Source organism: Oryx dammah, unplaced genomic scaffold, assembly GCF_014754425.2.
Source record: "Oryx dammah isolate SB20612 unplaced genomic scaffold, SCBI_Odam_1.1 HiC_scaffold_23, whole genome shotgun sequence".
Classification (NCBI taxonomy): Eukaryota; Metazoa; Chordata; class Mammalia; order Artiodactyla; family Bovidae; genus Oryx; species Oryx dammah.
Window position 1 is genome coordinate 69761380 of NW_024070207.1, and position 20182 is coordinate 69781561.

At 40.9% G+C, this 20182-nt stretch overlaps 1 pseudogene; it reads left to right on the forward strand.

Annotated features, from left to right (window-relative positions):
• The first annotated feature begins 267 nt into the window (after window positions 1-267).
• On the forward strand, window positions 268-5770 carry LOC120881628 (annotated as a pseudogene).
• Window positions 5771-20182: the final 14412 nt, after the last annotated feature.

Sequence of the window (20182 nt, forward strand, 5' to 3'; positions counted from 1 at the left end):
TATCTGGTTCTGGAAGGAACAGAGCAGGCATTGCCTTTATTTTTCTTAACTCAGAACAATCTCAGTTTGGAAAAGTAGCTAAATAGAGGTCATTCCTGGAAAATACTGAAAGGTAAATGAACAAATTGTTGTTATCTGTGGCAAAAGAGTACAGTTCTATCAGAAAATATGCATGCTAAAAGTATGGGAGGAAAAGCTGAGGGAGGGAACAATTTTGGGAAATAGGGCCTTCAAAAGCATCCACTTAAAAAGAGGAGGTGAAAAGCCATGCCCATGCCCTTCTGCTTCTGTTACATCATTACCATTTCTGAATACACGGAAGAACTGTAAAAAGGAAAAAAAAAGGTCTTAATACCTGTATAACCATGATGGTGTGATCACCTCACCTAAAGCCAGACATCCTGGAGTGTGAAAGTGTGAAGTGAAGTGGGTCTTAGGAAGCATCACTACAAACAAAGCTATTGGAGGTGATGGAATTCTAGTTGAGCTATTTCAAATCCTAAAAGATGATGCTGTGAAAGTGCTGCCCTTAATATGCCAGCAAATTTGGAAAACTCAGTAGTGGCCACAGGACTGGAAAATGTCAGTTTTCATTCCAATCCCAAAGAAAGGTAATGCCAAAGAATGTTCAAACTGCTGTGCAATTGTGCTCATTTCACATGCTAGTAAGGTAATTTTGAAAGTCCTTCAAGCTAGGCTTCAACAGGTGGAGAAGGCAATGGTACCCCACTCCAGTATTCTTGCCTGGAAAATCCCATGGACGGAGGAGCCTGGTAGGCTGCAGTCCATGGGGTCGTGTAGAGTTGGACACGACTGAGCGACTTCACTTTCACTTTTCACTTTCATGCATTGGAGAAGGAAATGGCAACCCACTCCAGGGTTCTTGCCTGAAGAATCTCAGGGACGGAGGAGCCTGGTGGGCTGCCATCTGTGGGGTTGCACGGAGTCGGACACAACTGAAGCGACTTAGCAGTAGCAGCAGCAGGCTTCAACAGTATGTGAACTGAGAACTTCCAGATGCACAAGCTGGATTGAGAAAAGGCAGAGGAACTAGAGATCAAATTGCCGACATCCATTGGATCATAGAAAAAGCAAGCGAATTCCAGAAAAACATCTGCTTCATTGATAGGGCTAAAGTCTTTGACTGTGTGAATCACAACAATCTATAGAAAATTTTTTAAGAGATGGGAATATCAGACCACCTTACCCACCCCCTGAGAAACCTGTATGCATGTCAAGAATCAATAGTTAGAACCGGACATAGAACAACAAACTGGTTCAAACATGGGAAAGGAGTATGTCAAGGCTGTATACTGTCACCCTGCTTATTCAACTTATATGCAGAGTATATCATGCAAATGCCAGGCTGGATGGATGGAGCTCAAGCTGGAATCAAGATTGCTGGGAGAAATATTGATAACTTCAGATAACACCAGCCTTATGGCAGAAAGCGAAGAGGAGCTAAAGAGCCTCTTGATGAAAGTGAAAGAGAATGAAAAAGCTGGCTTAAAACTCAATATTCAAAAAACTAAGATCATAGCATCCCTTCATCCCATCACTTCATGGCAAATAGAATGGGGGAGAAATAGAAACGATGACAGACTTTATCTGCTTGGGCTCCAAAATCACTGTGGACGGTGACTGCAGCCACAAATTTAAAAGAGTCTTGCTCCTTGGAAGAAAACCTATAACAGACCTAGACAGCATATTAAAAAGCAGAGACATCACTGCTAACAGAGGTCTGACTAGTAAAAGCTATTGTTTTTCCAGTAGCCATGTACAGATGTGAGAGTTGGACCATAAAGAAGGCTGAGTGAAGAAGAACTGAAGCTTTTGAACTGTGGTGTTGGAGAAGACTTGAGAGTCCCTTGGACTGCAAGGAGATCAAACCAGTCAATCCTAAGGGAAATCAACCCTCAATATTCATTAGAAGGACTGATGCTGAAGCTGAAGCTCCAATACTTTGGCCATCTGATGCAGACAGCCCACACATTGGAAAAGAGCCTGATGCTGGGAAAGATTGAGGGCAGGAGGAGAAGGGGGCAACAGAAGATCAGATGGTTGAATGGCATCACCAACTCAATGGACATGAGTTTGAGCAAACTCACGGAGATAGTGAAGGACAGGGAAGCCTAGCATGCTGCAGTCCATGGGGTCGCAAAGAGTTGGACACAACTTAACAACTGAACAACAACAACCCATGCCCAGGGCTGGTCATATCTCAGAAAACACCTGAGAAAGCCCTGAATGTTTACTTCCCACTGATCTTTAGGCTCATAGCAAGGGGAGAGTAAAGACTAAACCAGAGTTGTAAATAGACTGGCTAAGAATTAAAGGCTATAGTTTTTCCAGTGGTCATGTATGGATGTGAGAGTTGGACTGTGAAGAAAGCTGAGCACCGAAGAATTGATGCTTTTCAATTGTGGTGTTGGAGAAGACTCTTGAGAGTCCCTTGGACTGCAAGGAGACCCAACCAGTCCATCCTAAAGGAGATCAGTCCTGGGTGTTCACTGGAAGGACTGATGCTAAAGCTGAAACTCCAGTACTTTGGCCACCTCATGCGAAGATTTGACTCATTGGAAAAGACTCTGATGCTGGGAGGGATTGAGGGCAGGAGGAGAAGGGAACGACCAAGGATGAGATGGCTGGATGGCATCACAACTCAATGGATGTGAGTTTGTGTGAACTCTGGGAGTTGGTGGTGGACAGGGAGGCCTGGCATGCTGCAATTCATGGGGTTACAAAGAGCGACTGAACTGAAGAATTAAAGGAGTGTCCTGACACAGAACTAATCTATAAAGACCAGGGTAGATTTTTCCTTTTCTCCTTTTACTATCTTTCTTTCAACTCTGAGAGTTTAAGGACATCTCTGTTAAATCACTAGCTGACCATAGGCTAATAGAACAGAGACTTCAGAGGACACATTCAACAAAACATATACAGGAAGCAGGAAATAAATCCTGAGGAGGGAAATACTTTCATTTCTAGAGTCACAACATTATAATATTCAAAATTCAGCATTCAACAACAAAAATGACAAGTTATGGAAAGAAACAATGAAGTAGGTCACATTTATGGAAGTGAAAGTCTTAGATGCTCAGTTGTGTCTGACCCTTTGCAACCCCATGGACTGTAGCCTGCCAGGCTCTTCTCTCCATGGAATTCTCCAGGCAAGAATACTGGAGTGGGTAGCCATTTCCTTCTCCAGGAGATCTTCCAGATCAAGAGATTGAACCTGGGCTTCCTGCATTGCAGGCAGTTTCTTTACCATCTGAGCCACCAGGGAAGCCTGCATTCATAGGGAGAAAAAAAAGGAAATTAATAGCACTGAGAAAGCACATGCATTGGACTTACCAGACAAAGATTTTTAAGTTAATTGTTTTATATGTGCTCAAAGAGCTAGAGGAAACCATAAACAAAGAACTAGAGAAACCCAGGAGAATGATGTGTCACCAAATTGCTAAGTCACTTCAGTCGTGTCTGACTGTGTGACCCCATATACGGCAGCCCACCAGGCTCCCCTGTTCCTGGGATTCTCCAGGCAAGAACACTGGAGTGAGTTGCCATTTCCTTCTCTGATGCATGAAAGTGAAAAATGAAAGGGAAGTCGCTCAGTTGTGTCTGACTCTTAGCGACCCCATGGACTGCAGCCCACCAGGCTCCTCCGTCCATGGGATTTTCCAGGCAAGAGTACTGGAGTGGGGTGTCATCGCCTTCTCCAATCACCAAATAGAGAATATCAAAATTATAAACATAAACCAAATAGAGACCTTGAGCCTGACTCAAGGACTGGCCTCCATTGTGGGTCCAGGCTGCCCAGGGTAGGGGCCAAGGGGGCTCCCCAGGTCAACTTGAACCTGGCCAGCAGGAGGTCCCTGGTGTTTCAGACTCCTCTGCTACTGCCCGTCCCATTGGGGAATGTCCCTGCCCAGGAATGTGTGCCTGGAGGACAGCAGCCCCTGCAGCACCAAGTGGCCCCTGCCTAATGCCTCTCAAGACCCAGGAGGGGCTTCATTAAGCCTGTGGAGGTGGAGGACAGTGGCACCTGCAGAAATGATCCAGGAGGAGGTTACAGCCCATGCAGCCCTGGAGAATGGCTGTGCCTTGGAAACTACTGCCAGCCCCTGCCAGAGGGGCAGAAGGCCCAGGCAACCCCCAAGGAGGAGGTGGTGGCCCTGGTGGTTTCTGAGAGAGGGGTAGGTGATGGCTGAGCCAGGACATGATCCCCAAAGAGGTACGAGTCCAAGAAGGAGGACTTGGTGGACGTGAGTGCCTACAGTGGGACTGGGGAGGACTCCTGGGGGCAATACCCTGGAGGAGGACAATGAAGAAGACGAGGAGGAAGTGAAGCCCCTCTATGAGCCAAATCAAGGTGCATGGAGATCCCAGGACTCTCAGAGGGAAAGGACCCAGCCCTGAGCCAGAAGACCCATTTTAGCATGGAGCCCATTCAAGTGTTCAACACCTACTCCAACGAGGATGACCATCATTACAACAAGGACGTGGATCCCATGGTGGCCTCTGCTGAGTACATCTGGAGAAGCAGGTGGAAAGGTTGGAGCTGTATCCTGTGGAATGGGAGGATGCTGAGGGCCTGGGTCTCAGCATTGTTGGCATGGGGCATGGACAGACATGGGCCTGGAGAAGGTGGGCATGTACATCAAGACCGTGACTGACAGCAGTGTGGTCCATCAGGACAGCAGGATCCAGGTGAACGATCTCTTGATGGAGATGGATGGAATGAATCTGGTGGGAGTGACCCAGAGCTTTGTAGCCTCCATGCTCTGGAACACCAAGGGCTGCATGCAGTTTATGATTGGCCAGGAGTGGCTAGGTGAGGTGCCCCAGCTAACTTAGTAGACCCTGGAAACAGGTGCAATGGCAGCAGAAAATGATGGAGCAGAGATACGCCTAGCATGGGTAGGGGAAGGATAACAAGGAGATGGGAGAGTGTGCCACTAATGAGGTTGAGGAGCTGAGCCCCATGTTCCCAGGTGGCAACATGGCCATTAAGGTGTTCAGCTGGCAGAGAACCAGGATGCCTTGTCCCCTGTGGAGCCTGAGAAGCTGTGCACAAGTTCAAGGAGTTCCAGATCTAGCATGCTGTGACTGAGATACAGATCCAGCAGCTGAAAAGAAAACTGCAGAGCCTGGAGCAGAAGGGGCACTGGTGGGTGAAGAAGGCCCAGCTGGAACAGAGTGTGAAGGAGAAAAAGGATCACATGGAAAAGTTGGAGGGCTATGGGGTCACGGCCCAGGGCCCATGCAAGGCTGTGAGTGAGCACCCGCAGGAGGCCCAGGCCCAGTGCCAGGCCCTAGAGCACAAGTACAGCAAGGTTGAGTGCCTCATCAAGGACTACCAGCAGGAGACCAATTTCCCGAAAAAGAAGACAGCATAGCACTGGGTTCTTGAGGAGTCAGAGCTGCTAAGGAAGGAGGAGATGGACAAGCACCTGGACAAAGTAGGCCCAGGGGTGCCCTAGGGGCAGGAGGCACCTGCAAGTCAGCCCCTCTCTAGCACCCATTCTGTGGATTCTGGAGGGAGAGAGAGAAGTCATCCTGCTGACTGGGAGCTCAAGGTCATGTTCCCTCCAGGAGGGTAGGAGGGGCAGGGCCCATGTCCATACCTAAGCCTGACTCCTTCTTTCCCTTATTTTTCAGATCTTGGAACTGGAAGGAAACTTGCAAACACTGAGTAATTCCAATTCTACTTAACAGGAATCATCCCTTCACTGGACAATAATTAATCCCCTCCGATTGTCCTCCCTCCCCTGTCATCAATACTTCACCCTGCCCTCTACCAGCCTAGAGACAGATTTCCTGCCCTACCAGGGCCACACCTTGGAAGCCTTGTACTGACATCCCAGAGATTCAGCCTCACCCCACTCACACACACAGTATTCCAAAGCTTTGACTGGAGGGCAAAATTTTACTATTTTTTATCTTTTGGAGACCAGAGCTGTGCTGCTGGAAGCCTGAATTCTAAGTGATATCAACTCCATTTCCCCACTTTAACCCCAAAGTTAAAGGGGCTTCGACCAAGGGAAGTGAGAACCTTCTCAGGTCCCCTTCCCTTTCAGAATCCATCTCTCATTTTACCTTTTCCTCACTTCCCTGCCTCAGCCTGGGTTTTTGTTCTTTTTTTAAAAAAAAAACAAACAAAAAACAAAACAAAACAAAAAAACAACCCTTGTTCAATTTTGGCTTTTCCTCATCTCCAGTAAATAGATCATGCCATTGATCAGCATTTCTCAGCACCTTCTTCCTTCCCTCAGATGTGCGTGTACCCACTGAAAGAGCTGACTGACTCAGTGCCTAACTCCTCAGCCTTAGCATATGGAGGGGGTAGGGCCCGACTTTACAGAAATGCTTCTCTGTGTATAATATATATTTATGTATTGTTCCTAGTTTTCTACAGCCCATGCCCTCTGTTAGTTTGTCCCCATAAAAGCAGGCCCAAGAGGGAAACAACAACAACAAAAAAGAAAATAGACATTCTTTGACAAAAGCTAAGAGAATTGTCACTAGCACACCTTCACCCAGTCTGAAAAAAAAGATAGTAACCTAAGACTACAAAGAGATAAAGAACACTGGTAAAGGTATGATATAAATAGAAATAAGAGTCAGTATTGTATTTTAGATTTGAACCTTGACTTTTTACGACATAATTTAAAAGACAAATGCACAGGGCAAATTACCTGATTAGACATTTCTCTAAAGACAATACACTAATGGCCAATAAACATACAGAAATACACTCAACATCACTAATTATTAGATTAGTACAAATCAAAAACACAATTAGATACCACTTCATAACAATTAGGATGAATACTGTTTTAAAATAATAAAATAAATAAAAACAGAAAATAACCAGTGTTAGTGAGGATGTAGAGAAATTGGAATCCTTGTGTGTAGTGCAGATGTAAAGTGGTGCAGGAAAACAGTATGGCAATTCCTAGGAAAATCATATATAGAATGATCATATGATTCAACAAATTCACTTCTAGGTATATATCCAAAAGGACTGAAAGCAAAGATTCAGACATTAGCACACCAGTGTTCATACCAGCATTATTCACAATGGCCAAAAAGTAGGAACATCCCAAATTTCCACTGACAAATCAATGGATAAACAAAACGTGGTGTATCAGTTTGGTTCAGTTCAGTAGCTCAGCCATGTCTGACTCTTTGCAACCCCATGGACTGCAGCACACCAGGCTTCCCTGTCCATCACCACATCCCGGAGCTTGCCCAAACTCATGTCCGTCAAGTCAGTGATGCCATCCAACTATCTCATTCTCTGCCGTCCCCTTCTCCTTCTGCCTTCAAACTTTCCCAGTATCAGGGTCTTTTCCAGTGAGTCAGTTCTTCACATCAGGTGGCCAAAGTATTGGAGTTTCAGTTTCAGCATCAGTCCTTTCAATGAATATTCAGGGTTGATTTACTTTAGGATTGACTGGTTTGATCTCCTTTAACTCCAAGGGACTCTCAAGAGTCTTCTCCAACACCACTTCAAAAACATCAATTCTCTGCCACTCAGCTTTCTTTATAGTCCAACTCTCACATCCATCAGTCACTTCAGTTCAGTTGCTCAGTCGTGTACGACTCTTTGTGACCCCATGGAGTGCAGCACACCAGGATTCCCTGTCCATCGCCACTTCCCAGAGCTTGATCAAACTCATGTCCATTGAGTCAGTGATGCCATCTAAACATCTCATCCTCTTCTCCTCCTGCCCCTTCAACCCCCACTTCTCCTCCTGCCTTCAATCTTTCCCAGCATCAGGGTCTTTTCTGATGAGTCAGTTCTTCACATCAGGTAGCCAAAGTATTGGAGTTTCAGCTTCAGCATCAGGCCTTCCAATGAATATTCAGGACTGATTTCCTTTAGGATAGACTGGTTTGATCTCCTTTCAGTCCAAGGGACTCACAAGAGTCTTCTGCAACACCACAGTTCAAAAGCATCAGTTCTTCAGCACTCAGCTTTCTTTATGGTCCAACTCTCACATCCATACGTAACTACTGGAAAAACCATAGCTTTGACTAGACAGACTTTTGTTGGCAGAGTAATGTCTCTGCTTTTATTATGCTGTCTAGGTTGGTCATAGCTTTTCTTCCGAGGAGCAAGCATCTTTTAATTTCATGGCTCAGTCACCATCTGCAGTGATTTTGGAGACCCCCAAAATAAAGTCTGTCACTGTTTCCATTGCTTCCCCATCTATTTGCCATGAAGGGATGGGACCAGATGCCGTGATCTTAGTTTTCTGAATGTTGAGTTTTAAGCCTACTTTTTCACTCTCCTTTTTCATTTTCATTAAGAGGCTCTTAGTCCCTCTTTACTTTCTGCCATCTGCATATCTGAGGTTATCAATATTCCTCCCAGCAATCTTGTTTCCAGCTTGAGCTACATCCTGTTCAGCATTTCGTATGATGTACTCTGCATACAAATTAAATAAGCAGGGTGACAATATACAGCCTTAATCTACTCTTCTCCCAACTTGGAACCAGTTTGTTGTTCCATGTACAGTTCTGTTCTTTCTTGACCTGGATGAAGATTTTTCAGGAGGCGGGTAAGGTGGTCTGGTATTCCCATCTCTTTATGAATTTTCCAGTTTGTCGTGATCCACACACACAGTCAAAGGCTTTAGTGTAATCAATGAAGCATAAGTAGATGTTTTTCTGGAATCCTCTTGCTTTTTCTATGATACAACGGATGTTGGTAATTTGATCTTTGGTTCCTCTGCCTTTTCTAAAACCAGCTTGAACATCTGGAAGTTCACGGTTCAAGTACTGTTGAAGTCTAGCTTGGATAATTTTGAGGATTAGCTTGGTGGCATGTGAAATTAGTACAATTATGCAGTAGTTTGAACATTCTTTGACATTGCCTTTTTTGAGGATTGGAGTGAAAACTGACCTTTTCCAGTCCTATGGCCACTGTTGAGTTTTCCAAATTTGCTAGCATATTGAGTGCAGCACTTTCACAGCATCATCCTTTAGGATTTGAAATAGCTCAACTGGAATTCCATCACCTCAACTAGCTTTGTTCCTGGTTCCTAAGTCCCACTTGACTTCACATTCCAGGATGCCTGGCTCTAGGTGAGTGATCACACCATCGTGGTTATCTCGGTCATGAAGATCTTTTTTGTATAGTTCTTCTGTGTATTCTTGCCACCTCTTCTTAATATCTTCTGCTTCTGTTAGGTCCATATCATTTCTGTGGTATGTACATATGTGGTATATACATATGATGAGTTATATACATATGACAAAATATTAGTCAGCCTTAAAAGTGAATGAAATTCTGATGCATGCTGCATCATGGATAAACCTTGACTGTATTATGCTAAGTGAAATAATCCAGACTTAAAAGGACAAATAATATATGATTTCACTTATGTACCAAGAAGAATTAAATTCATAAATTTGGAAAGTACAATAATTGTTACCAGGACCTGAGGTAAGGGGAAATGGGGAGTTATTCTTTAATTGGTACAGAGTTTCAGTTTGGGAATATAAAACAAAGTAGGCTTTAACAATAAAAATTTATGAGAGTCTAAAAAGTCATTATATATTGATAAAATGGTCAATTTATTGAGAAGATTTAACAATGATAAACATATATATATACCAAATAACAAAGTCCAAAAAACACATAGCAAACACTTGCAGACTTAAAAGAAGAAATAGACTCTTCTACAAAAGTAGTTGAAGAATACAATAACTCACTCAATAATGAATAGGACAGCTGATAAATTATAAAGATATAGTTTTTTAACAACACTATAAACCAACTAGACCTAAAAATGTATACAGAACATTCTTCCCAACAACACCAGAATATGTTTTTTCCAAGTGTAGATGAAACATTCTCCAGGATAGACACGTTAGACCACAAAACAAGTTTTATACATTGAAAAAGATTGAAATCATTCAAAATATCTCCTCTATCCACAATAGCATGAAATTAGAAATCAATAACAAATAAAATTCGAAATTCACAACTCTGTGGAAATTAAGATCACATTCTTAAATAATCAAGGATTCAAAGAAGAAATTAGAAAATACTTTCATGAATGCAAAAATAGAAAAATTTATGAGATTTAGTTAAAGTAGTGCTCAAGGGAAATTTTATAGCTATGAATGCCTGTGTTAACTAATACAATATTGTAATTAACCTCCAATTAAAATAAATAAATTTATATTAAATAAAAGAAAAAACACAACAAAAATTTAAAAAATGAAGAAAGTTCTCAAATTCATTGCTTGATTTTAAGGAATTAGAAAAAGAAGAGAAAACTAAATTCAAAGACAGCAGAAGCTAGGTAATAATAAAGGTTAGAGATAAATGAAAGAGAGAATGGAGAAAATCAATAGACATTAAAGTTGTTTTTTTCCCCAAAAACTCAATAAAATTGATAAAATATTAGCTAGACTGACTATGAAAAATGAAAGCATACTCAAATTACTAAAAAATTGGAAATGAAAGTGAGGGCATTAGTACTGACATTACAGAAACTGAAAGATTTATAAGGAAATACTATGAACAATTATATGCCAACAAAGTAGATAACTTAGATGAAATAGAAAAATTCCTAGAAACACACAGACTATACACCCTGACTCAAGAAGACATAGAATATCTGAACAGTCCTATAATAATAAAGAGATAGAATTTGTAATAAAAACCTCCAAACAAAGAAAAGTCCAGGACCAGATGACTTCACTAGTGAATTCTACCAAACATTTAAAGCAGAATAACACCAATCCTTTTCAAATCCTTTCTAAAAGAGAAGAGGAAGGAACATTTTGGAAATCATCCTATGAGGCTAGCATTATTCTGATACTAAAGCCAGATAAAAGTATTACAAGAAACAAAAATAACAGATCAATATCCCATATGAGTATAGTTCCAAAAATCCTCAGTAAAATAATCCAGTATGGTATTAAAATGATTATATCTATGACCAAGTAGGAAATATTCCAGAAATGCAAGAGTGGTTCAACACACACAAAAAAGCTAACATAATTTATATTAAGATAATTAAAGGGAAAAGCACATGATTATCTCAAATGATGCAGAAAAGCTATTTGTCAAAGTCCAACACCCTTTAACATTAAAAGCACTGAGTAAAAATTTCCTCCTAGTTGCTTTTCTTTTTCAGATATTTTCTGCATCTTTTTATATATATATATTTCCCCAAGAAGTCAGATTGTCTACTTAAAAATTAACAATCAAATAAAAAACCATGTAGGTCTATCTGTTGGGATTCTGTTAAATTTATAAATTAGGGGAAATTAACATCTTTATAAACTACTAGCTTTCCAAAAAATATCATTAAGTATTTCATACATATAGCATATTTTTAGCATGTATAGGCAATGGCACCCCACTCCAGTGCTCTTGCCTGGGAAATCCCATGGACAGAGGAGCCTCGTGGGCTACAGTCCATGGGGTCGCTGGGAGTCAGACACGACTGAGTGACTTCACTTTCACTTTTCACTTTCATGCATTGGAGAAGGAAATGGCAACCCACTCCAGTGTTCTTGCCTGGAGAATCCCAGGGACAGAGGAGCCTGGTGGGCTTCCGTCTATGGGGTCGCACAGAGTCGGACACGACTGACGCAACTTAGCAGCAGTAGCTTAAGTAATAATAACAAATCAATATTTACTCACTACTAGATACACAATTAGAGATATTACTTTTACTATTATTTATTTTTAATTGTGGTAGTATACATATAACATAATATTTACTATCTTAACCACTTTCCCCAGGTATATTGAGGTTATTGTTTAGTTGTTAAGTCAGGTCTGACACTTTTGCAACCCCATAAACTACAGCTGGCAGGCTCCTCTGTCCATGGGATTTCCCAGGCAAGAATACTGGAGTGTGTTGCCATTCATTCCTCCATTTATTGAGGTATAATAGACAAATAAAATTATATATATTCAAAATGTACAAATTGATGATTTATACACATTGTAAAACAGTCACCACAATCAAGCTAATCATCTCACAGTTACCTTTGTGTGTGTGTAAGAATGCTTAAGATCTACTCTCTCAACAAATTTAAAGTATACAATACAGTAGTATTAAGCTATAGTTACCATTCTGTACATTAGATCCTCAGAACTTAGCCATCTTATAACTGAATATTTGTACCCTTTGTTCAACATCTTTCCATATCCCCCATGCCCAAGTCCTTGGTAACAGCTATTCTACTCTCTATTTCTATTAGCTCAGCTTTTCTTATCTTTTTTTAGATTTTACATATAGGTGATACCATTCAGTATTTGTCTTTCCCTATCTAGCTTTTTTCACTTAGCATAATGCCTTCCAGGTTCATCCTTGTTGATGTAAACAGCAGGATTCCCTTCATGACTGAATAATATTCCATTATACCACTAATATATCATTTTTGTGGTATATAGATACTGTAACCTTTAGGTTGTTTCCATAAATTTGCTATTGTGAATAATGCTGCAATGGACAGGGGGGTGCAGGTAGCTCTTTGAGATCTGCTTTTATTTTCCTTGGATGTATATCCAGAATTGAGGTTGCTGGATCATATAGTAGTTCTACTTTTAATTTTTTTAAGAAACTCCACAGTGTATCTATAAAGGCTGTACCAATTTACATTTCCACCATTGTACAAGGGTTCCATTCTCTCAGCAACACTTGTTATCTTTTGTCTTTTCTATATTAGACTCTCTAACAGATGTGAGGTGATATATCATTGTGGTATTTGCATCTCCCTGATAACCTCAAATATGCAGATGACACCATCCTTACGGCAGAAAGCAAAGAGGAACTGAACAGCCTCTTGATGAAACTGAAACAGGAAAGTGAAAAAGCTGGCTTAAAACTCAACATTCAAAAAAATAAGATCATGGCATCTGGTCCCATTGAGTTGAGTTCACTCACTCAGTCATGTCCTACTCTTCACGATCCCATGAACCGCAGCACTCCAGGCCTCCCTGTCCATCACCAACTCCTGAAGTCCATCTAAACCCATGTCCACTGAGCCGGTGATGCCATCCAACCATCTCATCCTCTGTCGTCCCCTTCTCCTCCTGTCCTCAATCTTTCCCAGCATCAGGGTGCTTTCAAATGAGTCAGCTTGTTGCATCAGGTGGCCAAAGTATTGGAGTTTCAGCTTCAACATCAGTCTTCCAATGAACACCCAGGACTGATCTCCTTTAGGATGGACTGGTTGGATCTCCTTGCAGTCCAAGGGACTCTCAAGAGTCTTCTCCAGCACCACGGTTCAAAAGCATTAATTCTTCAGTGCTCTGGTCCCATTATGTCATGGCAAATAGATGGGGAAACAGTGACAGACTTTATTTTGGGGGGCTCCAAAAATCACTGCAGATGCTGACTGCAGCCATGAAATGAAAAGTTGCTTGGTCCTTGGAAGAAAAGCTATGACCAACTTAGCATATTAAAAAGCAGAGACATTACTTTGCCGACTAAGGTCTGTCTAGTCAAAGCTATGGTTTTTCCAGTAGTCATATATGGATGTGAGAATTGGACCATAAAGAAAGCTGATTGACGAAGAACTGATGCTTTTGAACTGTGGTGTTAGAGAACATTCTTGAGAGTCCCTTGGACTGCAAGATCAAACCAGTCAGTCCTAAAGGAAATCAGTCCTGAATATTCATTGGAAGGACTGATGCTGAAGCTGAAACTCCAATACTTTGGCCATCTGATGCAAAGAGCTGATTCATTTGAAAAGACCCTGATGCTGGGAAAGATTGAAGGTGGGAGAAGGGGATGACAGAGGATGAGATGGTTGGATGGCATCACTGACTCGTTGGACATGAGTTTGAGAAAGTTCCGGGAGTTGGTGATGGACAGGGAAGCCTGGCATGGTGCACTCCATGGGGTTGCAAAGAACTGAACATGACTGAGCGACTGAACTGAACTGACTGATGATTAGTGATGTTGAACACCTTTTTATATACTTGTTAGCCATTTGAATGTCTTCTTTTGAAAAATGTCTATTCAAGTCCTTTGCCCATTTTTAATCAGGTTATTCTTTTTGCTACTGAATTAATTCTGTAAGTTCCCTGTATATTGTTTATTAACCCTTTATCAGACATACGGTTTACAAATATTCTCTCCCATTTTGTAGATTGGCTTTTCATACTGTGGAGTCACACAATATTTGCTCCTACATGTCTGGCTTATTTACTGAGCATAATGTATTTAAGGTTCATTAATATTATAGTATGTATCAGAATTTCCTTCCTTTTTATGGCTGAATAACCATTCATAGCATGTTTATAACAATTTTGATTATCCATTCATCTGTCAATGGACACTATGGTTGGTTTTGTCTCTTGGCTGATGTGAATAACTCTGCTATGAATTATATATGCTATATACCAATGGGTCTTCAGGATTATCAGTTCAGGCAGTTCAATCATTCAGTCGTGTCTGACTCTTTGCGATCCCATAAACCGCAGCATGCCAGGCCTCCCTGCCCATCACCAACTACCAGAGTTCACACAAACAGCTTCAACATCAGTCCTTCCAATGAACACCCAGGACTGATCTCCTTTAGGATGGACTGGTTGGATCTCCTTGCAGTCCAAGGGACTCTCAAGAGTCTTCTCCAACACCACAGTTCAAAAGCATCAATTCTTTGATGCTCAGCTTTCTTTATAGTCCAACTCTCACATCCATACTTGACCACTGGAAAAACCATAGCCTTGACTAGACGGATCTTTGTTGGCAAAGTAATGTCTCTGCTTTTGAATATGCTATCTAGGTTAGTCATAACTTTCCTTCCAAGGAGTAAGCGTCTTTTAATTTCATGGCTGCAGTCACCAGCTGCAGTGATTTTGGAGCCCCCAAAAATAAAGTCTGCCACTGTTTCCACTGTTTCCCCATCTGTTTGCCATGAAGTGATAGGACCAGATGCCATGATCTTAGTTTTCTGAATGTTGAGCTTTAAGCCAACTTTTTCACTCTCCTCTTTCACTTTCATCAAGAGGCTCTTTAATTCTTCCTCACTTTCTGCCATAAGGGTGGTTTCATCTGCATATTTGAGGTTATTGATATTTCTCCCAGCAATCTTGATTCCAGCTTGTGCTTCTTTCAGCCCAGCGTTTCTCATGATGTACTCTGCATATAAATTAAATAAACAGGGTGACAATATGCAGACTTGACATACTCCTTTTCCTGTTTGGAACCAGTCTGTTGTTCCATGTCCAGTTCTAACTGTTGCTTCCTGACCTGCATACAGGTTTTTCAAGAGGCAGGTCAGGTTGGCTGGTATGCCCATCTCTCAGAATTTTCCAGAGTTTATTGTGATCCACACAGTTAAAGGCTTTGGCATAGTCAATAAAGCAGAAATAGATGTTTTTCTGGAACTCTCTTGCTTTTTCCATGATCCAGCAGATGTTGCTTATTTGATCTCTGGTTCCTCTGCCTTTTCTAAAATCAGCTTGAACATCTGGAATTTCACGCTTCACTTACGTTGAAGCCTGGCTTGGAGAGTTTTGAGCATTCCTTTACTAGCGTGTGAGATGAGTGCAATTGTGTGGTAGTTTGAGCTTTCTTTGACATTGCCTTTCTTTGGGACTGGAATAAAAACTGACATTTTCCAGTCCTGTGGCCACTGCTGAGTTTTCCAAATTTGCTGGCATATTGAGTGCAGCACTTTCACAGCATCATCTTTCAGGATTTGAAATAGCTCTACTGGAATTCCATCACCTCCACTAGCTTTGTTCATAGTGATGCTTTCTAAGGCCCACTTGACTTCACATTCCAGGATGTCTGGCTCTAGGTGAGTGATTACAGCATCATTATTATCTGGATCATGAAGATCTTTTTTGTATAGTTCTTCTGTGTATTCTTGCTACCTCTTCTTAATATCGTCTGCTTCTATTAGGCCCATACCATTTCTGTCCTTTATCAAGCCCCTCTTTGCATGAAATATTCCCTTGGTATCGCTAATTTTCTTGAAGAGATCTCTAGTCTTTCCCATTCTGTTGTTTTCCTCTATTTCTTTGCACTGATCTCTGAGGAAGGCTTTCTTATCTCTCCTGGCTATTCTTTGGAACTCTGCATTTAAATGGGTATATCTTTCTTTTTCTCCTTCGCTTTTCACTTCTCTTCTTTTCACAGGTATTTGTAAGGCCTCTTCAGACAATCGTTTTGCTTTTTTGCCTTTCTTTTTCTTGGGGATGGTCTTGATCCTTGTCTCCTGTACAATGTCACGAACTTCCGTCCATAGTTCATCAGGCACTCCGTCTATCGGATCTAGTCCCTTAAATCTATTTCTCACTTTCAGTGTGTAATCGTCAGGGATTTGATTTAGGTCATACCTGAATGGTCTAGTGGTTTTTCCCACTTTCTTCTATTTAAGTCCAAATTTGGCAATAAGGAGTTTATGATCTGAGCCACAGTCAGCTCCTGGTCTTGTTTTTGCTGACTGTATAGCGCTTCTCCATCTTTGGCTGCAAAGAATATAATCAATCTGATTTCAGTGTCGTACTTTCAATTATTTTAGTTATGTACACAAAAGTGGAATTTCTGAATCATATGGTAATATTTTTAATTTTTTGAGGAGCTGCCATGCTTATACTTTTATTTTTCATTTTAGTATTCAAAAGTGTTCATCTTCATCTTGAAAGCCCAGACAATTATTGCCTCTAGAACACAAAGGTTTTTCATCACCAGTAGATGTAGAGAACTTTCTTAATCTTAGACATTTATTGAATTAAAAACTGAATCATTTCTTCCCTCAAATAATACATTTTGCTCATCTCTAGTGTCAATGACATTATTTCCACAGCAGCACCCACCATTTTCACTGCTCTCCATTTCTTCCTGTATAGTTGACCTATTATTTGGTATCATTTTCCCTCTTCCACAACAAAAAATCTGTTAGTTTTTGTTTGCCTGAAAAATGTCCATTTTTATTTGGTATTTCTGTTTTGCCTAATCATTTACTTTTCATCTTTTTTATTATGAAAAAATTCACACAGGAAAGTTGAAAAAATAGTTCAATGCACTCTATATATACACCATGTGCATTCAACAAATATTAACAAATATTAAGTCTCTGGAGAATTCATAGAAACAGAAAGTAAAATGGTGGTTACTAGGGACTTAGGGAAGGAGGGAAATGGGAAGTTCTTGTTGAAGAGAATGGAATTTCTGTTTTGTAAGATGGAAAATTTCTCAAGATTTGTTGCACAGCAATGTAAATATACTTAACATTACTGAACTATACAGTTTAAATTATTAAGATGGTAAATTTTATGTTGTGTGTTTTTTTAATCACAACTTTAAAAACTCCTGGGAAATTTTTTCAATAGTTATCTAAGCTGTAACATGGTAAACACATGACTATGAATATATATTTAAGAGCAAACTTGGGAAAAATGTATGATACTGGGTCAGTCATCTTAATAATCATAAAATTAGGTCTTCTAACTAGTACCAGATGTTCTAACTAGTATTCTGCTATCAATAACGTGGCCTGATGCCTTGAGTTATCTGCGTTTAAAGTGGAACAGTAGTCTAATAAGCTACAATGGAAGAGGTTGCTTTAGTTCTGGTTCATTCTCATCCTTGGAGTGCAGCTTTTTTGGGTCTGTGTTCTCCTGATTGTGTTTCTTCTCAAACTATACTCCTACCTTCCCTGACTCCCAGCCTCTTGGAGAAAAGCCTCCATGGTTGGGAGGAAGAAAGAGGTCAGAGCATTTCTTTCTACTTTGGGCATCTTCTCTGGTAATGGCTCCATTTTCTCTGTGGCTCCAATTGGACAGGCCTGCTACAGTTCTAGCTACAGTTCTAGCTTCCACTAGGTGACCCGGGAGCCCCAGTGACACTGTCTCTTACTTCTGTATGTCCAACCCAAGAGTGATTGTGGCATCTTGTTCTTATTAATCCGTTGTATCCCATTTGGATTTCAGATCCTCCATCACCTGTGTGCCAGTTCCCTGCAGTATGTTCCCTTTGTTGTAAATATGTGAAGAGGTTTCCACTTTCCTGCCAAAACAAATGGGCTATAGTTCACCAGAGTTATCATCCTCAGTGTGCCCTGAACTCCTGAATATTTGTCCCCCTAATTTCAAGAGGCACAATCAAAGTCTCTTAGGTACCTCTTTGCTTTGGCAAATGTAAGCAGAACAGAAGTAAACCTGATTGATAGGTCCCCCTCCACTTTTCAGGATTCCTGTTTCTTCCCAGAATTTTATTCCAGCCATTCCTCACTATCTTGTTAGCTCTGTGATACTTGTATAGAAATGGTGCTTAATATTTTGACCAGTTTTTAAAGTTGTCTATAATAAGCAACTTGATTTGAATTACTTATTCTGCTTTTACTCAATGCAGAAGTAAATCTGAGAGATGGAGAAACAGAAAAACTGACCCTGATGACAGTATGAATTTCTGTTTTTAGTCATGCCTGAAACCTCACCTATCCCTAATTTATTACATGTCACCCTGAATCCACTTTCTGCTTAAGCCAGGTTTTAGTAGTAAATCTGTAATAAGTATTAAGTAGCAGTAAGTCTGCCTTTTATAACTAAGAAATTTCTAACTTGTACTCCAGTAATTTTACTTAGGATTTTTGTACTAGTATTCATAAATAAAATTAGTTTGCAGGCTTTAAAAATTTTTCTACTAGCATTTGCTAAAATTTTCTATGGTAGCTTTACAGATATGTTAGCTTTATAGAAAATTAGTGTGTTGTCTCTCTTATGCTTTGGAATAGTCAATAATTTACTGGGAATTATTTTTTCTTGGGAAATAACGCCCCCCCAAACCATCTGAGTTATACTATTTTAATAGTGGCAATAATCAACTTAGTAATATTCACATTATTTGCCTAATTTGCCATTTTAATTCATTGATATTGTATTCATTGATATTGAAGTATATTAAGTGTAAAATTATAATCAGTGCTCTCATAATTTTAAAAGCAATCTGGTACATATAATAGCAGCTATTGTGTATTGAATTTTTACCATGTACTAGACATTGTGCATCACTGCTTCGGTGAACATGAGTTTGAGCAAACTCTGAGAGATAGTGAAGGAAAGGGAAGCCTGGCGTGCTGCAGTCCATGGGATCACAAAGAGTTGTACACTACTTAGTGACTGAACAAACAACAAGACATTGTGCCAAGCATATGACATGTAAAAATCTCAAGTAATTCTTAAAATGACCCTTTGAGGTATTATTATTTATTTTACAGATAAGAATATAGTCTCACAGGGATTAAAACTTACCTAAGGTCACACAAACCTTGTGCACACCAGGACCCAAAGCACCCATAGAGTATGAACCAGAACTGTGTTTGAGTGTCTCCTGTGGAGGTACGGATTAGCAGTGGCCTGCCACAGGGGCAGGGCTCTGGGTGCAGCATACCTGGGTATAGCATAAACCCTCTTGGAGGAGGTTGCCATTAACTCCACCTTAGAGCCATCAGAACTTACCCTGGACTGGAGAAACAGACTCTTGGAGGGCACAAACAAAACCTTGTGTAGACCAGGACCCAGGGGAAAGGAGTAGTGACCCCACAAGAGACTGACCCAGACTTGCCCATGAGTGTGCAGGAGTGTCTAGTAGAGGTGTGGGTCAGCAGTGGCCTGCTGCAGGGTCAGGGGCACTCAGTGCAGCAGTGCATGCAAGGGACCTGTTGAAGGAAGTCATTATCTTCATTACCTCCATCATAGTTTGGCCCCAGGTCAAACACCAGGGGGGGAACACAGCCCCGCCCATCAACAGAAAATTAGATTAAAGATTTACTGAGCATGGCCTTTTCATACTGTTCATGGGATTCCCAAGGCAGGAATACTGAAGTGGTTTGCCATTCCCTTCTCCAGTGGACCACATTTTGTCAGAACTCTCCACCATGACCCATTCATCTTGGGTGGCCCTACACAGCATGGCTCATAGTTTCATTGAGTTAGACAAGGCTGTGGTCCATGTGATTAGATTGGTTAGTTTTCTGTGATTGTGGTTTTCAGTCTGTCTGCCTTCTGATGGAAAAGGATAAGAGTTTCCTGATGGGATAGACTGACTGAGGGGGATACTGGGTCTTGTTCTGAGGGGCGGGGCCATGCTTAGTAAATCTTTAATCCAATTTTCTATTGATAGGTGGAGCTGTGTTCCCTCCCTGATATTTACCTGGGGCCAAACTATGGTGGAGGTAAGGA